The sequence below is a fragment of the Erinaceus europaeus genome, chromosome 16 (genome assembly GCF_950295315.1).
Source record: "Erinaceus europaeus chromosome 16, mEriEur2.1, whole genome shotgun sequence".
Lineage (NCBI taxonomy): Eukaryota > Metazoa > Chordata > Mammalia > Eulipotyphla > Erinaceidae > Erinaceus > Erinaceus europaeus.
Genome location: NC_080177.1, coordinates 22,233,874 through 22,247,573, shown reverse-complemented (window position 1 = coordinate 22,247,573; position 13,700 = coordinate 22,233,874).

Below are 13,700 nucleotides of genomic sequence, written 5' to 3'. Positions count from 1 at the left end.
CCCACATACTTACATGCTCACTTCTGTCCTTCTGATTCACAATCTTAAGTCACTTCCCAAATAGTCCCCCCCCCACACACACACACACACTGCCTTTAATCCCCCCCCCCCATCAGGCACTGTTTTAGGGTCTGTCAGTGTCAGGACTAGTCAAGGTCACACCTCGAGAATTTGAGTCACACTGAAACACAAAGCAAACCAAGAGGTGGGGGTTGTGGGGTGGGAGCATGGGCTCTGGTGCCAGCAGCCTGGGTTTAAATCCTGGCTTGCTGTGCACCAGCTCTGTGACTTTGGGCATGCTGCCCATGGGACTTGTGAGGATTAAATTAGATCATGCCTGCAGAGCACTTAGAGCCGTGTCTGGCACAGAGCAAGTGACCAATAAATGTTTGCTTCCACTATTATTACCCACGTGCACCTCCCATGACTCCAGCCCCCAGGTCCCAGCCCCCCAGTCACCTGCAGAAACATCATGGAGCCCTGGAACAGGGGACTCACACACAGGGGATGAGCAAGGGAGGCTTTGCATGCCCCACCTCCAGGCACACAGCTGATCAACACCAGCAGCCACATCCCATCAGTGTTAGAAAGCTAAGACTCTGCTCCAATGTTCTGGGTTCAATCCCCAGCACTACCATAAACCAGAGTTGAGCAGTGCTCTGGGAGGAAAGGAAGGAAGGAAGGAAGGGAGGGAGGGAGGGAGGGAGGGAGGGAGGGAGATGTAAGAATCCGTGCTGACAACCCCTTGTAATTGTCTTTTATCCTGTTAGATGGGTGAGCTGATCTGTCACTCTTCCATTCACACTCAATTTGTAGTTAGACATTCAGCCAGGATTATTCTACCCCCAGCTGTCCTGAACTCAGCCTTTTTCCTTTGTCTGCTGAGGTTTCTCTCCTCATTCACAGGAGCAGGTCCTTGCTATTCCCTGTCCCACCCAGCCTGGGGGAATTCCCTTCCCCATCCTCCTTCCACATCCTCTCTGAGCTCCTCCACTCATCAGATTCCAGGGTATGATAAGGCATAAGACTAGCAGGTTCCTGCCTCGGGGGAGCTGAACATCTGGTGGGGACACTCCAGCCAGCAGATCACTGGGCTAACACACGTTTCAGGGTTGTGATTAGAGCTGAGAAATCACACAGCTATGTGATACACCAGCCCCGGGCCTGTATATCAGCAGCAGCCAGGAGGGTAATCGCAGCGTGCAGCTTCCCAGCAGGCCTGGTGGAGGGGCCTGTGGCAGCTCTCTCTGTCTCTATCTTCCCATGGCCCACCCCTCCTCTTGAGGCCTGTCTCCACTCTGGGTGGGGAGGTGAACAGCAGCCCCCCAGCCCTTATCCGCAGCAGGCCCTCCACTCAGCCCTGCTTTGCATAATTGGCTTCTGGGGAGCTGGGCTGGAAGCGATTTGGCACACCCCAGATTCTATCTCTGCTCCACACTAATGAGCTGCCTGCTCTCTCCACAGAGGGGATAATCAGCCCCTCCTTGGAGGGCTGCACAGGGAGTCCACCACCAGGCCCTCAGGGGTCCTCAAGTCAGGAGGTATCAGGGCAGGTCATTTGGGGGGGGGGGGTTGTGGGTACCTGCACTGGGTTAAGTGTGGCTGCCCAGTGCTTTTATATCCAAATCAATCTGATGACAAAGAACAGGAGCCTGACTAAAGGTGTTCTCCAATAAGAGTTGGGGAAGGGGGCTTGCAGGAAGCTGCTGATCTCCTGCCTGGGCTTCCTACTGTTGAGCTGCTCTGCTCACCTGACTTTCTCTGCAGAGGGAGTGGCTTCCTCTCCTGTCCAAGGGCCTGGGGGCCACTCTTGGGTGCCCTCTAAGGGCAGACTTGGCTCAGCTCTGCACTGAGGCAGCCCCCAGTTAAATTCAGATTCCCAAAAGGAACTGGGGCAGTAGGGCAGGTCCCTGTCATGGGTTCACTCAGCAGAGGCAAAGCCAGGTGACCCAGGATGACCCCTCTCCAGGTTGAGGGAGAGAACAAGGCTACTGTGAAAAGGGTTAGTGCTCCCTGTTCAGTGGAGATCCCCCTGGGGTTGAACACTGAGATTGCTCAGGGAATTTTTTTTCTTTGTTATTGGATAGAGACAAGAGAGAAATTGAGAGAGAAGGGAGAGATAGAGAGGAAGAGAGACAGAGATACGCCTGCAGACCTGCTTCACCGCCTGTGAAGTGACTCCCCTGCAGGTGGGGAGCCAGGGGCTCGAACTGGGATCCTAACTGGTCCTTGTGCTTTGCACCACATGCGCTACCACCTGACTCCCCATTTTTTTATGGAAGATGTGACAAGAGAGAGAGAGAGAAGGAGAGACACCTGCAGCATGGCTCCAGTGCTCTTGAAGCTTCACCCCTGAAGGTGGGGTCTGGGGGGCTTGAACCTAGGTCCTTGAACCCAAGTAATGTGTGCCTTCAACTGGGTGTACCACCACTTGTCCTGACCCAGGGAGCTTTTTTTACACCTGCAGCATGGCTCCAGTGCTCTTGAAGCTTCACCCCTGAAGGTGGGGTCTGGGGGGCTTGAACCTAGGTCCTTGAACCCAAGTAATGTGTGCCTTCAACTGGGTGTACCACCACTTGTCCTGACCCAGGGAGCTTTTTACAAGGCTGCCACCTGAGACCCTCTACAAAGTGTCTGCCTCACTATCTGGGATGGGGGTGGGGGTTCGGGGGGGCAGCCTGAGTGGTGGAAGTTTCAGACATCCTGGAAGACCCTAGGAAAGTTTCAAGAGCTTTCCAAGGCACAGGCCAGCTTCCAATGGTCACTTGGTAGCTGAGGTCATACCACAGGTGCCACCCAACTTCCTAAGTGAAGAGGTTCACCCTGCATAGCCTCACTCAGTGATTCCCGGGTCAGTCCCACAGGTGAGAAGAGGGTGAGAACCCCAATATCCAACACAGCCCAGCTCTGGTCAATCTGTATGTGGAAGGTGCTCTCACACCCAGTGTGCTGAGTCTCACTTCCCTGTGGGCTCCTTGGGAGCAAGGGGCCAAATGATAACTTTTCCCCCTGTCTACACATCTGGCACTCACTATGGGGAGCAGTGTGTGTTGCGGGGAGAGGTAAATGATGTGCTAGCAGCTTCATGTGGCAAAGAGGTGGGATGCATAGAGAGGAAGCTTTTGGCCCAGCTGTGAACGGCAAGTACCTATAAGACTCCTAGTGCTCTCTGGGGAAGTAGAGGTGATGGTAGCAGGCTTGGTGCCCAGGTCTCTGAGCTTTCTTGAGGAGACACTGGTATTCTCTGCCTGCTTCATGAGAGGTACCCTTCTGCCATGCTTCTGCTACATGGTGTGAATAAGGACTTTGCTTTCTCACAGAACCAAGAAAGTGTCATCTGTCCCAAGTTTCTCTAATTGGAAGCCTTCCCAAGGATATTTGAACTTGGAACCAGACTTCAAAGTGCAGTTATTTTGTTGGAGCTGTGGCTGAAAAGGTGAGGCCAGGAGCTACTAAGGGCCAAGTCTCTAGCTGGCAGAAGACACGGAGAAGCAGAGGGAAACTGTGAAGAGTGTCTCTGATTTTTTTTTTTTCCTCCAGGGTTATTGCCGGGGCTCGGTGCCTGCATCACAAATCCACTTCTCCTGGAGACCATTTTTCCCCCTTTTGCTGCCCTTGTTGTTTTTCATTGTTGTTGTAGTTATTACTGTGCTTAACCCGCTGCGCTACTGCCTGACTCCCGAGTGTCTCTGATTTTGTTCTTTTCTCTGTGGCTTCCAGGGCCTGGCTCTCAGCATCCTCAGGGTCCCCAAGTCTGTGGTCCCTCAGTTGTGGGCACAACACGACTAGCAGCTTTGCTGTCACATACCATGGGGTGTCTACTACTCCCTTCCCTCCTGCCCAGCTAATTCCTTGTTATCTCAGTATCTTTTTCTTATGATCTTAGGGTTCTAGTCTTCATCTGAGGTCCAGATTCAGTGACTGTCCTTTCCAGAAAAAAAAAAAAAAAACAAACTTCCTTTGAATCTAAGACCAGAGAGAAATGTGAAGATGTGATTGCAGAGTGAACTGCCTGCTTTTCCTGTCTCAAGAGAGAGCCACTTGCCTCTGAGGGCCCCAGGGGATAGTAGGCCTGTAATCTGGGCTCTCTCTGCATGTGAGCCTGTCTCCCTCTTGCCCTGCCAAGCAGCCGGTGTCCCCACTCACCTTCCCAGACTGAGCTGAACTAATCCACCCAAGATATCTACTGGGGACCTACACAGCCACAGCCCTTCCAGGCCAGCTGCCCTGATTGCAAACCCCACAGGACGCACTCCGATTGGCCAGGCTTTAGTCAGGTGACATCAGCCCACTCTGGTTACCTGGGACTGGGAGCAGGCAGCCCTGGGGAAGTAGATTCTACCCTTCTCCTTGGATCCTGGCCTTCACCCTTGATACCTGGGAGATATATTCCCAGGAGAACTTCGGAGAAGCTGCCCTTTCTCCAGGAGGGAGCTTGTTCTTCTACAAGTTCAAAAGCAAGCAGGGAATCTGGACCAGGGGGTTGGCAGATTCTGACAGCAAGGGTCTAGTAACTGACAAGGCAGGTCAGGCAAGGGGACCCTCACCCTGGTCCCCCAACAGTGGCTGCTGGCCTCCTCTGCATCCTGTCCAGATCTTTCCAGTAAATAAACATTGACGCTTTTGATATCATGTTAATTTCACAGGTGGCTGCCCTGCTGACAGTTTCCACAGCCGAAGCCTCTTGTCAGTTGTATGTTCACAGGAGGGCTGCCAAACCTTCAGGACTCACAGGCTTCTGGACTACAGACACCAAAGCAACTGGTTCAGAATGCCCTAGTGAGGTGGCCAGGGACAGCATGTATGCCTCAGTTGGGGGCCCAGGGTCCTAAAGTTGACTTTAGGTGAAGGTGCTTAGAATCCACTCATGTTACAGGGGCTGGGTGATGGCACACCTGGCTGAGTGCACATTTTACTATACACGAGGACCTGGGTTCAAGCCCCTACTCCCCATGTGTAGAGGGGAATCTTCATGAGTGGTGAAGCAGGTCTGCAGGTGTCTCTGTCTCTCTTCTTCCTCTTCCTCTTTATCTCCCCCTCCCCATATCAAAATAAAATAGAAAGAAAAGAAAAAAAATCCACTCATGTGACCTTTGTCAAGTCCCTCCACATTTCTAGGTGGGAGATTTTGCTTGGAGTTGATATTGCAACTCTGTTCCCTTGGAGACCTTGCTTGAGAGTCCTGGATAATCCCTTAGATGGAGACATAAGTGGCTTCTTTCTTTCTCCCTTCCTTCCTCCCTCTCTTTCTTTCTTTCCTTCTTTCTTCCTTTCTTTATTCTTCTTTTTTTTTCCAGAGCTGCTTAGCTCTGGGTTATGAGGGGGACTGAACCTGGGACCTCAGAGCCTCAGGCATGAAAGTCTATTTGTATAACGATTATGCTATCTCCCCCACAAGTGGCCTTTTTCTTAAAAAGTAGTTCCTGGGGGCTGGACAGTAGTGCAGTGGGCTAAACGCACATGGCTCAAAGTGCAAGGACCAGCACAAAGATGCTAGTTCGAGCCCCTGGCTCCCCACCTGCAGAGGAGTCACTTCACAAGCGGTGAAGGAGGTCTGCAGGTATCTATCTTTCTCTCCCCCGTCTGTCTTCCCCTCCTCTCTTGATTTCTCTCTGTCCTATCCAACAACAATGACAGCAATAACACTAACACCAATTAAACAACAAAGGTAACAAAAGGGAAAAAATATCCTCCAGGAGCAGTGGATTTGTAGTGCTGGTACCCAGCCCCAGTGATAAACCCTAGAGGCAAAAAAAAAAAAAAAGTAGTTTCATGTTGGTTGACAGTAATATGAGACTTAATAAAAAGAGTCCTCAAGACCCTCCTTAAACTTCCCAGCAGGAGGGAATCCAATTAAGAGATGACTACAGCCTGGCTTTTATCTTTAGCACCCTTCCCTGCCCAGACCAGGACAGAGCCTGGCTGCTGTATCACAGGCTAGGAGAGGGACTATTAGTTACCACAGCATAAGGAGCCAGGGTCCTAGGCTATAGAGATGGTACCAGAGGGTCCTGTTCCCACCCCAGCAGGGCATCTGGACCCTTGCCTGTCATGCATAGTCATGAAATTATGAAATTTCTCTCTCTCTCTCTCTCTCTCTCTCTCACACACACACAGTCTCACTGCTCTACCAGTGCTGAGCTGAGGGAACTCCTTCCTGTGCTGTGATATGTTCCTTGCCAGCCCATGTCCCGTCAGTGGCATCCTGGGTGCTGGGTGGACTCCCTTCTTTCTTGCCATGGCTGTTGTTCCTTCTGCAGGGAAGCAAGGGACTCATGTATGAGTTGCCAGTGTCTTACTGCATATGCCCCTGTGACATCCTCAGAACTTAGGGTGGACCCCCAGGGGGACTAGGAAACAAGTGACTGCATGCCTGCCCATCTTCCTGTCTGCCATCTACTCCCTGGAGGAAGAGCCACTAACTTAAAAGGTCATCTGAGTGCAGTGCAGAAAGGGGTGGTGACAGGGGCAGGGGACCGATGGACCTCCCAGTCTCCTTGGGGGCCAGGCTCAGGGCTTGGAGTGCCTGTACCCACGTACTCCCGGCGGGCGCCTGCTTCTGCTCAATAAAGACTCGTTAATGGACTAAAGTGAATTAGAGCCATTAACACTATTATCATCGGCAGGCAGAGGTCGGGCTCCAGCTTTCCAGGCCCAGCCACCAGTCTGGGGACTGAGAGGTGGGGGCAGGACTAGCCACATCTCTGAACCTTGGAGCGAGACCTCCTGAAAATGGTGGCACAAATATCCCCTGGAATAACCTGCTGCCTAGAGGTCTTCTAGGTAGTGATAGGTATACCCTATTTGAGATTGACAGGCAGACCAGTACAAGAAATAGAGACAAGGAGGCAAATAGTAGGTATAAATCACACTCTTCAAAGGTTGAAAATGACCAGAGGCAAGTGGCAGAGCCTTAGCTTTGAAATTGCGGTACATTGGACTTTTATGAGTAGATATAAGGGTGGGAGAAAAAAGGCAGGCAGCAGGTGTAGGTGATAACAAGACCTTGGTTCTTTATCTTAGCACATCCTTGGGTGGTTGTCTTGTCTGCTGTCTGCAGATAAGGTGGTGAGGGTGGGGGTGTTCATGGAGGAAGAGAAGCAACCTTGAAATATTTGCTGAATGTGACCTTCTATTGTTTGTCTTTTCCCTTAGGAAGAGAAGTCCATTTCCCTGACAGAGGTCTGTGAATGACAGGACATGCACAGATTAGCTTAACAGACTCCATCTTGGCTAATTGATGTACCACCATCTTGAGTTCTCTCCCATTTTTCACTGCTCACCCAAGAGGAGTAGAGATGGCCAGGGTTTATCTTACAATGAGGGGTGTAGAGCTAAGTGCAAAGGAGCCAAAACAGTGTGTACACACACACACACACACACACACACACACACACACACCATTTTAATAAAATCAGGGCTGGGAAGACATCATAATGGCTATGCAAAAGATTCTCATGCCTGAGGCTCTGAGGTCCCAAGTTCACTCCCCAGCACCACCATAAACCAGAGCTCAGCTCTGTTTTTTTTTGTTTTTTTTTGTTTTTTTTTTTAATGCTTCAGATCCTGACAGCTAAGGTTGGGTCTCTACTCTGCCAGAGGCACTGTATCTACCCATGTGGGCCAGACAGAACTTCACACCTGGAGCCAGAGTGTGAGCGCTGGGTCAGTCGGCCTCCTATGGCAGACGAAGAAGTGAAGAAGAGAAGAAGAAGAAGCGAAGTCCCACTACCCCAGGACATGGCCGGTTCCAAAAGCTTGGTCCTGTGGAGGAATCAGGGTTTTTCCTCCTTAAGGACTGGGTGCACTCTGTCCTCAGACTAGAACCTCATGACCTCTTGGAGCCGGAATGGACAGGCATGACTTTAAGAGAGAGCGGAAGCAGCACCCCACTCCTAGCCCTTATGTTTAGCTGAGAAGTGGGAGGATTTGGGGAAAGGCGCTTCCCTGCTCTTGGAAACAGCTAGCCTAGTGAGTAGCAGTGCTCAAGGGTAGAACAAAAGGCAGCCATGCACAGCTTAATCATTCATTCATTCATTCATTCATTCATTCATTCATACACTCATTCATTCGCTTGTGGAGTGTTTAATAAACACTGACTGTCAGCTCTCTTACTATCTGGGCATTGGGGACAGTCTAAAAGAGCGAAACTGACAAACAGCCTCTGTCAGTCTTGTATCCCAGCACATACGCTCTCTGTAAAGGGCAGGTAGTGAATATTTCATGCTCTGCGGCCCACACATGGCCTCTGTTGCATATTTGTCTTTCTTTGTTTTCTTTCAGCCCTTTAACAACATAACAAGGGGCCTAATGTCCCGGGCTGCAGAGACACGTGTTGATGCAGGAACTGGGCCCACATGCCAGGGCTGGCCAGTTCCTGGCCTAGGACAATGCTGCCCAGTAGAAAGATAATGAAGCATTTAAAAATATTCACAGGGTTCATTTTAAAAGTTTTAGCAACCACATATGATCACATAAACATAAAGTCACGGGGCTAGGAAGACAGTATACTGGTTATGCTAAAGACTTTCGTGCCTGAGGCTTCAGAGATCCCAAGTTCAGTCCCTAGTACCACCACAAGCCAGAGCTGAACAGTGCTTTGGTTAATAAATAATAGTAATGTCACAATAAGTCATATAATAGGTCTTAAACACTATAGGACTGGGGGAGATAGCATAATGGTTATGCAAAAAAAAGCCTCATACCTTGCTGGGGCTCACATGGAGTGGCTCCAACGGGGGGGGAGGGGTAAGCCTCCGACCCTCCCTCATCAGCTCTACTGGCTGTGTGAATTAGAAAGAGGCATCGGGAGATATTCTGGTATGAACATCTGTTTATTTGGAGATGGGTATAGGATTTTATACTGAGTTTAAAAAAGAACCTTTTTTCACATATGTCAGAAATTACAGGTTTCTTAAAGGTCAGCTTGCCCCTATGGTAGGGGTTGGTATGACAAGAATTGATGAGATACATAAAGGTCAAGACAATTAGTTTCCATGATGCAGGCAAGTTAATTATCCAAAGGTATTTGAGAAAAGCATAGGGGTTAAACCAATAAGGTGAGGCAGAGAAGAAGAAAAACAAAGATTGATGTAAATCACAGATATCAAAGGGCACAAGGAAATAGAATATGGGGTCTCATTGCTGGGTACTGGCAGGGGTGTATGATAGAGTGTGTTCTCCTATATGATCAAAAGATGAAGTTATAGTGGATGTGTGAACTTTGAATGACTATAGTGAACTCTGAGTGAACCCTCAAGCAGGCAGCCATTTGGCTTGCTAGCAGGGATCTAAGTGTTAAGAGGCTTGTAGGCTTTCTGTGGGCTTGAGAGACTAACAAGGGGAAACTGAATCTGGGAGACTTTTCCTCTTGGCTCATCTCTATAAGGAGAGAGGCTAACAAGTGGGGTGTCTTTCCAGACCTCCATCTGAGGATGGGAGAGCTCCCCTAAGCTCTACCAAACTTTCACATAGTCCCACAATACCTGAGGCTCCAAAGGTCCCAGGTTCAGTCTCACCGCTTGATTTTTTTCTCTCTCTTTATACCAGAGCTGCTCACCTCTAGCATATGGTGGTGTATGGGACTGAACCTGGGAATTTGGAACCTCAGGCATGAGAATAATCATCATGCATATCCACCCTGCTATCTATCCCCACTCCAGTTCCAGTCTTGAACACCATCATAAACCACAGATGAGGGAGTCAGGCAGTAGCACAGCAGGTTAAGCACACATGGTGCAAAGCACAAGGACTGGCATAAGGATCCCAGCACCCCACCTGCAGGGGAGTCACTTCACAAACAGTGAAGCGGGTCTGCAGGTGTTTATCTTTCTCCCTGTCTTCCTCTCCTCTCTCTGTTTTTCTCTGTCCTGTCCAACAACAATGACATCAATAACAACAACAATAATAACTACAACAATAATAAAAAAAGGGCAACAAAAAGGAAAAATTAAAAATAAATAAATAAACCAGAGATGAGCAGTGCTTTGGTTAGAAGCAAACAAAAAACAAACGAACAAAAAGACCCTACTGTGGATTTGATCCAGACAGCCGCTCTCAACTAGAACTTATCACACTGCGAGTGGTCAGATGGTCATGCATGTCTTGAACAACACGGATGCAGTAGGAAGGACAGAGGGTAAGCAGTGGGTAAGTAAAATATGGATGCTGGTCTATTCCCAGGCCTGGAGTGTCACTCAGCCCAAGGTGCCCATCATTCCCAAGGAAGCAAGAGGCGTCTTCGTGGATCATTGTCTGGGGTCAAGAACTGGGAGTGATCTCAAACGCAGCTGTTGCTCGGGGCAGAGGACTCCACTAGGCAGATGGCAGTACAGTTCCTACTTAGTCACCTCCCTGACAGTGGGCTCAGTGCTTCCCTTTGTAGCCTGAGCCAGGTGGCCTCTAACCTCCCTTCTCTCTCCTTGACTGCACCATAAGTGATATTTAAATACATATTTATCTATATTTAATATGTGTACTATTCTGTATATTATACATTTATAAGTTATATATACTAGGGGACAGGTGGCTTACCTGTAGAGTGTACATGTTACCATGCAGTACAGGTGCCTCTCTTTCTCTCTCCCTCTCTCACTCCCCTCTCAATTTTTCTCTGTCCTAACATAGAGGAAAAAAAAAAGAGAAAAAGAAAAAATAGCCCCTGGGAATGGTAGCTTCATTGTGTAGGCACTGAGCCCCAACAATAATCCCAGTGGCAATAAAAAACTAAGGAATAGAAAAAGAGAGAGAGAACAGCAGACTCACTTCCTGGCAGTGGGCTCAGAGCCTGCACAGACTAGGTTCTTGTGTAAATACTTGTGTGGTAGGATTGTCTTTGGATACTTCTCAGTGTAGAATTGTGCTGGATCTGGCCAACAAATTAGGTCCCCCATCACATAGGGCCTTATCCAGGACAGTGCCCTGTGCAGGGAGAGGTCAGGGCAGGAGAGCCACGCCCAAGTGCTGCCTCTGCACTTCATCTCAGGCAGTGACCTTGGGCAGACATGGGACCTCTGTGGGTTCATCCTGCATTTGGGTCAGGCAGGAGCCTGAAGTGTTGGGGGCTAGGGCAGGAGCAGGAGCCTGGTGCCCTGTGGCCAAGGGCTGCTTGATGCCCATTGAACTCACAAGGTCAGGGCCTCCTTGTGGTGGGGAGGGCAGGAGCCTGGATGAGGGTGGGAGGCAGCAAGAAGGAAGGATTGAAATTCCATCAGGCTTTCACTGAGCTTGTTCCCTGGAGCCCCCGCGCCTTTATTCCATTTAATCAATATGTAATTAAGCTGAAATCCCAGCTTAAGAGTTTCCAGCAGTGTTAAGACTTGGCTTTCTGAGGGGCTGGTGGAGTCGGGGCTCCCAGGTCTCACAGCTATTAGCCCCTCACTAGCCCTGCCTATCTTCACCTCCCTGGACCTCAAGGTCACCTTCCTCAGACTCCCAGGCCTGAGTGGGGCTCTAGGCTGCCACACAGCTTCCTGGGAAAGGTGACAAGGTAGACAGGTGGGGGACAGGCCAAGAGGAGATGGTCACAGACTGTCTTTCCCCAAACCGTGCCTGGTCACTGGGGTTTAAGTTCCTTTCACATGATGAGGGAAAACTGAGAGAGGAGCCTAGGAGATCTGGAACTCTAGCTGGGCTTGGCCCATCCATCCTTCCTTCTGGAATGAGGTCAAAGCTTCTCTGGGTCTCACACTGCATGGAGCACCCTGTGTGCAGGGGCACCTGGGCTCATAAGCTGGGGCTGCCATTTGCCACAGAAACACATCACAAACCAAACATGGAGCTTAACATGTCTAGCAATCTTGGCAGAGACAGGTGAGGTTCACTTAAAAATATATTAAGGGGGCTTGTCGATGGCATACCCGGTTGAGTACACATAGTACAAAACGCAAGAACCCATGCAGGGATCCAGGTTCAAACCCTTGGTTAACCACCTGCAGTGGAGAGACACTTCACAAGTGATGAAGCAGGTCTGCAGATGTCTATCTTTCTCTCTCCTTCTCTATCAGCCCCTCCCTTCTCAATTTCTCTATGTCCTAGCCAATAAAATGGGGGGAAAATGGCCACTAGGAGCAGTGGATTCTTATTACAGACACTGAGCCCCAGTAATAACCCTGGAGGCAAAAAAAAAAATTTAACCTGATTCATACAAAATATGATCCTTTCCACATGTCACTGAATTAACGCAATTGAACGTTGTTGCACCTGTTTGTGGTACTGAGTATCTGAAATCAAGTGTGTTGCCTGCCCACTGAACGCCTCTCACTCAGGTGCTAGGGGGATGAAGTATGTTGGCTGGTGGCTTTGAGCTGGACAGTGTTACCATGCACAGTCACATCCTGGGCTCTGCAGAAAGGCTAGGAGTTTGGGAAGACAAGGCTGAAGCTCCAAGGGCCTCCAAGAGCTTGCTGAAACGAGGAAGCTGGGAGGAATGTTCCTGGGGGAATTCAAGGGAACAGGTGTGTTCCCCACCTGGCTGTGGGTGGGTTGGAGAGGACTTAGACGCTGGGAAATTGGAGCTGGCTGTACTGGCTTGTAAGAGGAACAGTGAGCACTCCCAGGCAAGGGGAGTCACACTGTGGCCTTATTCCTCTCCCCATACTAAGACTTGGGGTTTCCTGGAGGATGAAGGAAAGAGAAGGCAGAGGCAGGCCCCTCTCCCTGAGGGATAGAAGCCCCAGGCTATGGTTGGTGGTAGGCAGTCCCCTCTCCTAGGATTGGGGGCTTCCTTTTCCTGGGTGAGCAGGGAGAGCTCATGCACCAGGCTGGGGAGAGGTTGGGCCCCCATTTCTGCTGCCAAGGACTCATCACCTGAATTATCATCATAGACTGGGCTGTGATGGTTTGGCAGAGTGGTTCTGCAAAAGACTCTCAACCAAGGTCCAAGGTTTAATCCCCATCACCACCATAAGCCAGAGCTGAGAAGTGCTCTGGTTAAAATAATAATAGTAATAATGATGGAATTATCGTCACATGTTGGGTCCTCCCAGCTGTGTTTCAAAGTTGCTTCAGTTGGACTGCAGTGTGGAAGAATGTCTGTCCCTGTTGTTAAAATTCGGAGGCTCTAGCTGGCCGGGCTAGCTTCACGGGCGGGTAACAGAGATGACCAGAGACATATGGCTGGGCAGGGAAGCTGTATTTCTTTATTCAGGAACAACGATTTATAAACTAAGACAAACTAATCACCAAACAGAACTCTGCTGCCTCTTTCCCCGCGGCGGCGCCAAGCACTCTTTCAAACTCTGCAACTCTGGAACTCTCTCGGGGTTCCTAGGGGTGGGGCCAAGCGGGCCGTGAAATTAGCAGGACTGATCCAATTTTCTTGGTGGGGGAGAGCTAGAACAACCCAATGTAAAGCATACAACATGTCCCCTAACAGCTCACTTGAGAGCCATTAACTGATGGGACAGAGGTACAGCTCCTGCCCCAGTTTCACCTCCCCCCACATCCCTACTCTGAATGACACTTTTTTTTTAATGTCCAGCCTGCCTAGGGTTGTCCCAGGGTTTCTTACCCAAGTTGTGCTTGGAATTTGCTTTCTTTGCACATCCTTGACTTTTGTGAATGTCTGTACCCTGGGGTCTGCTAGTCAGAAATGTTCTGGTAGGAGTCTGTCACTGCTCACACTCACCTCTCAGCATGCTTCATCTAGGGCTGACAGTGCTGGGCCCCCACCCTGACCCCACAGCCTATCACCCTCCCTC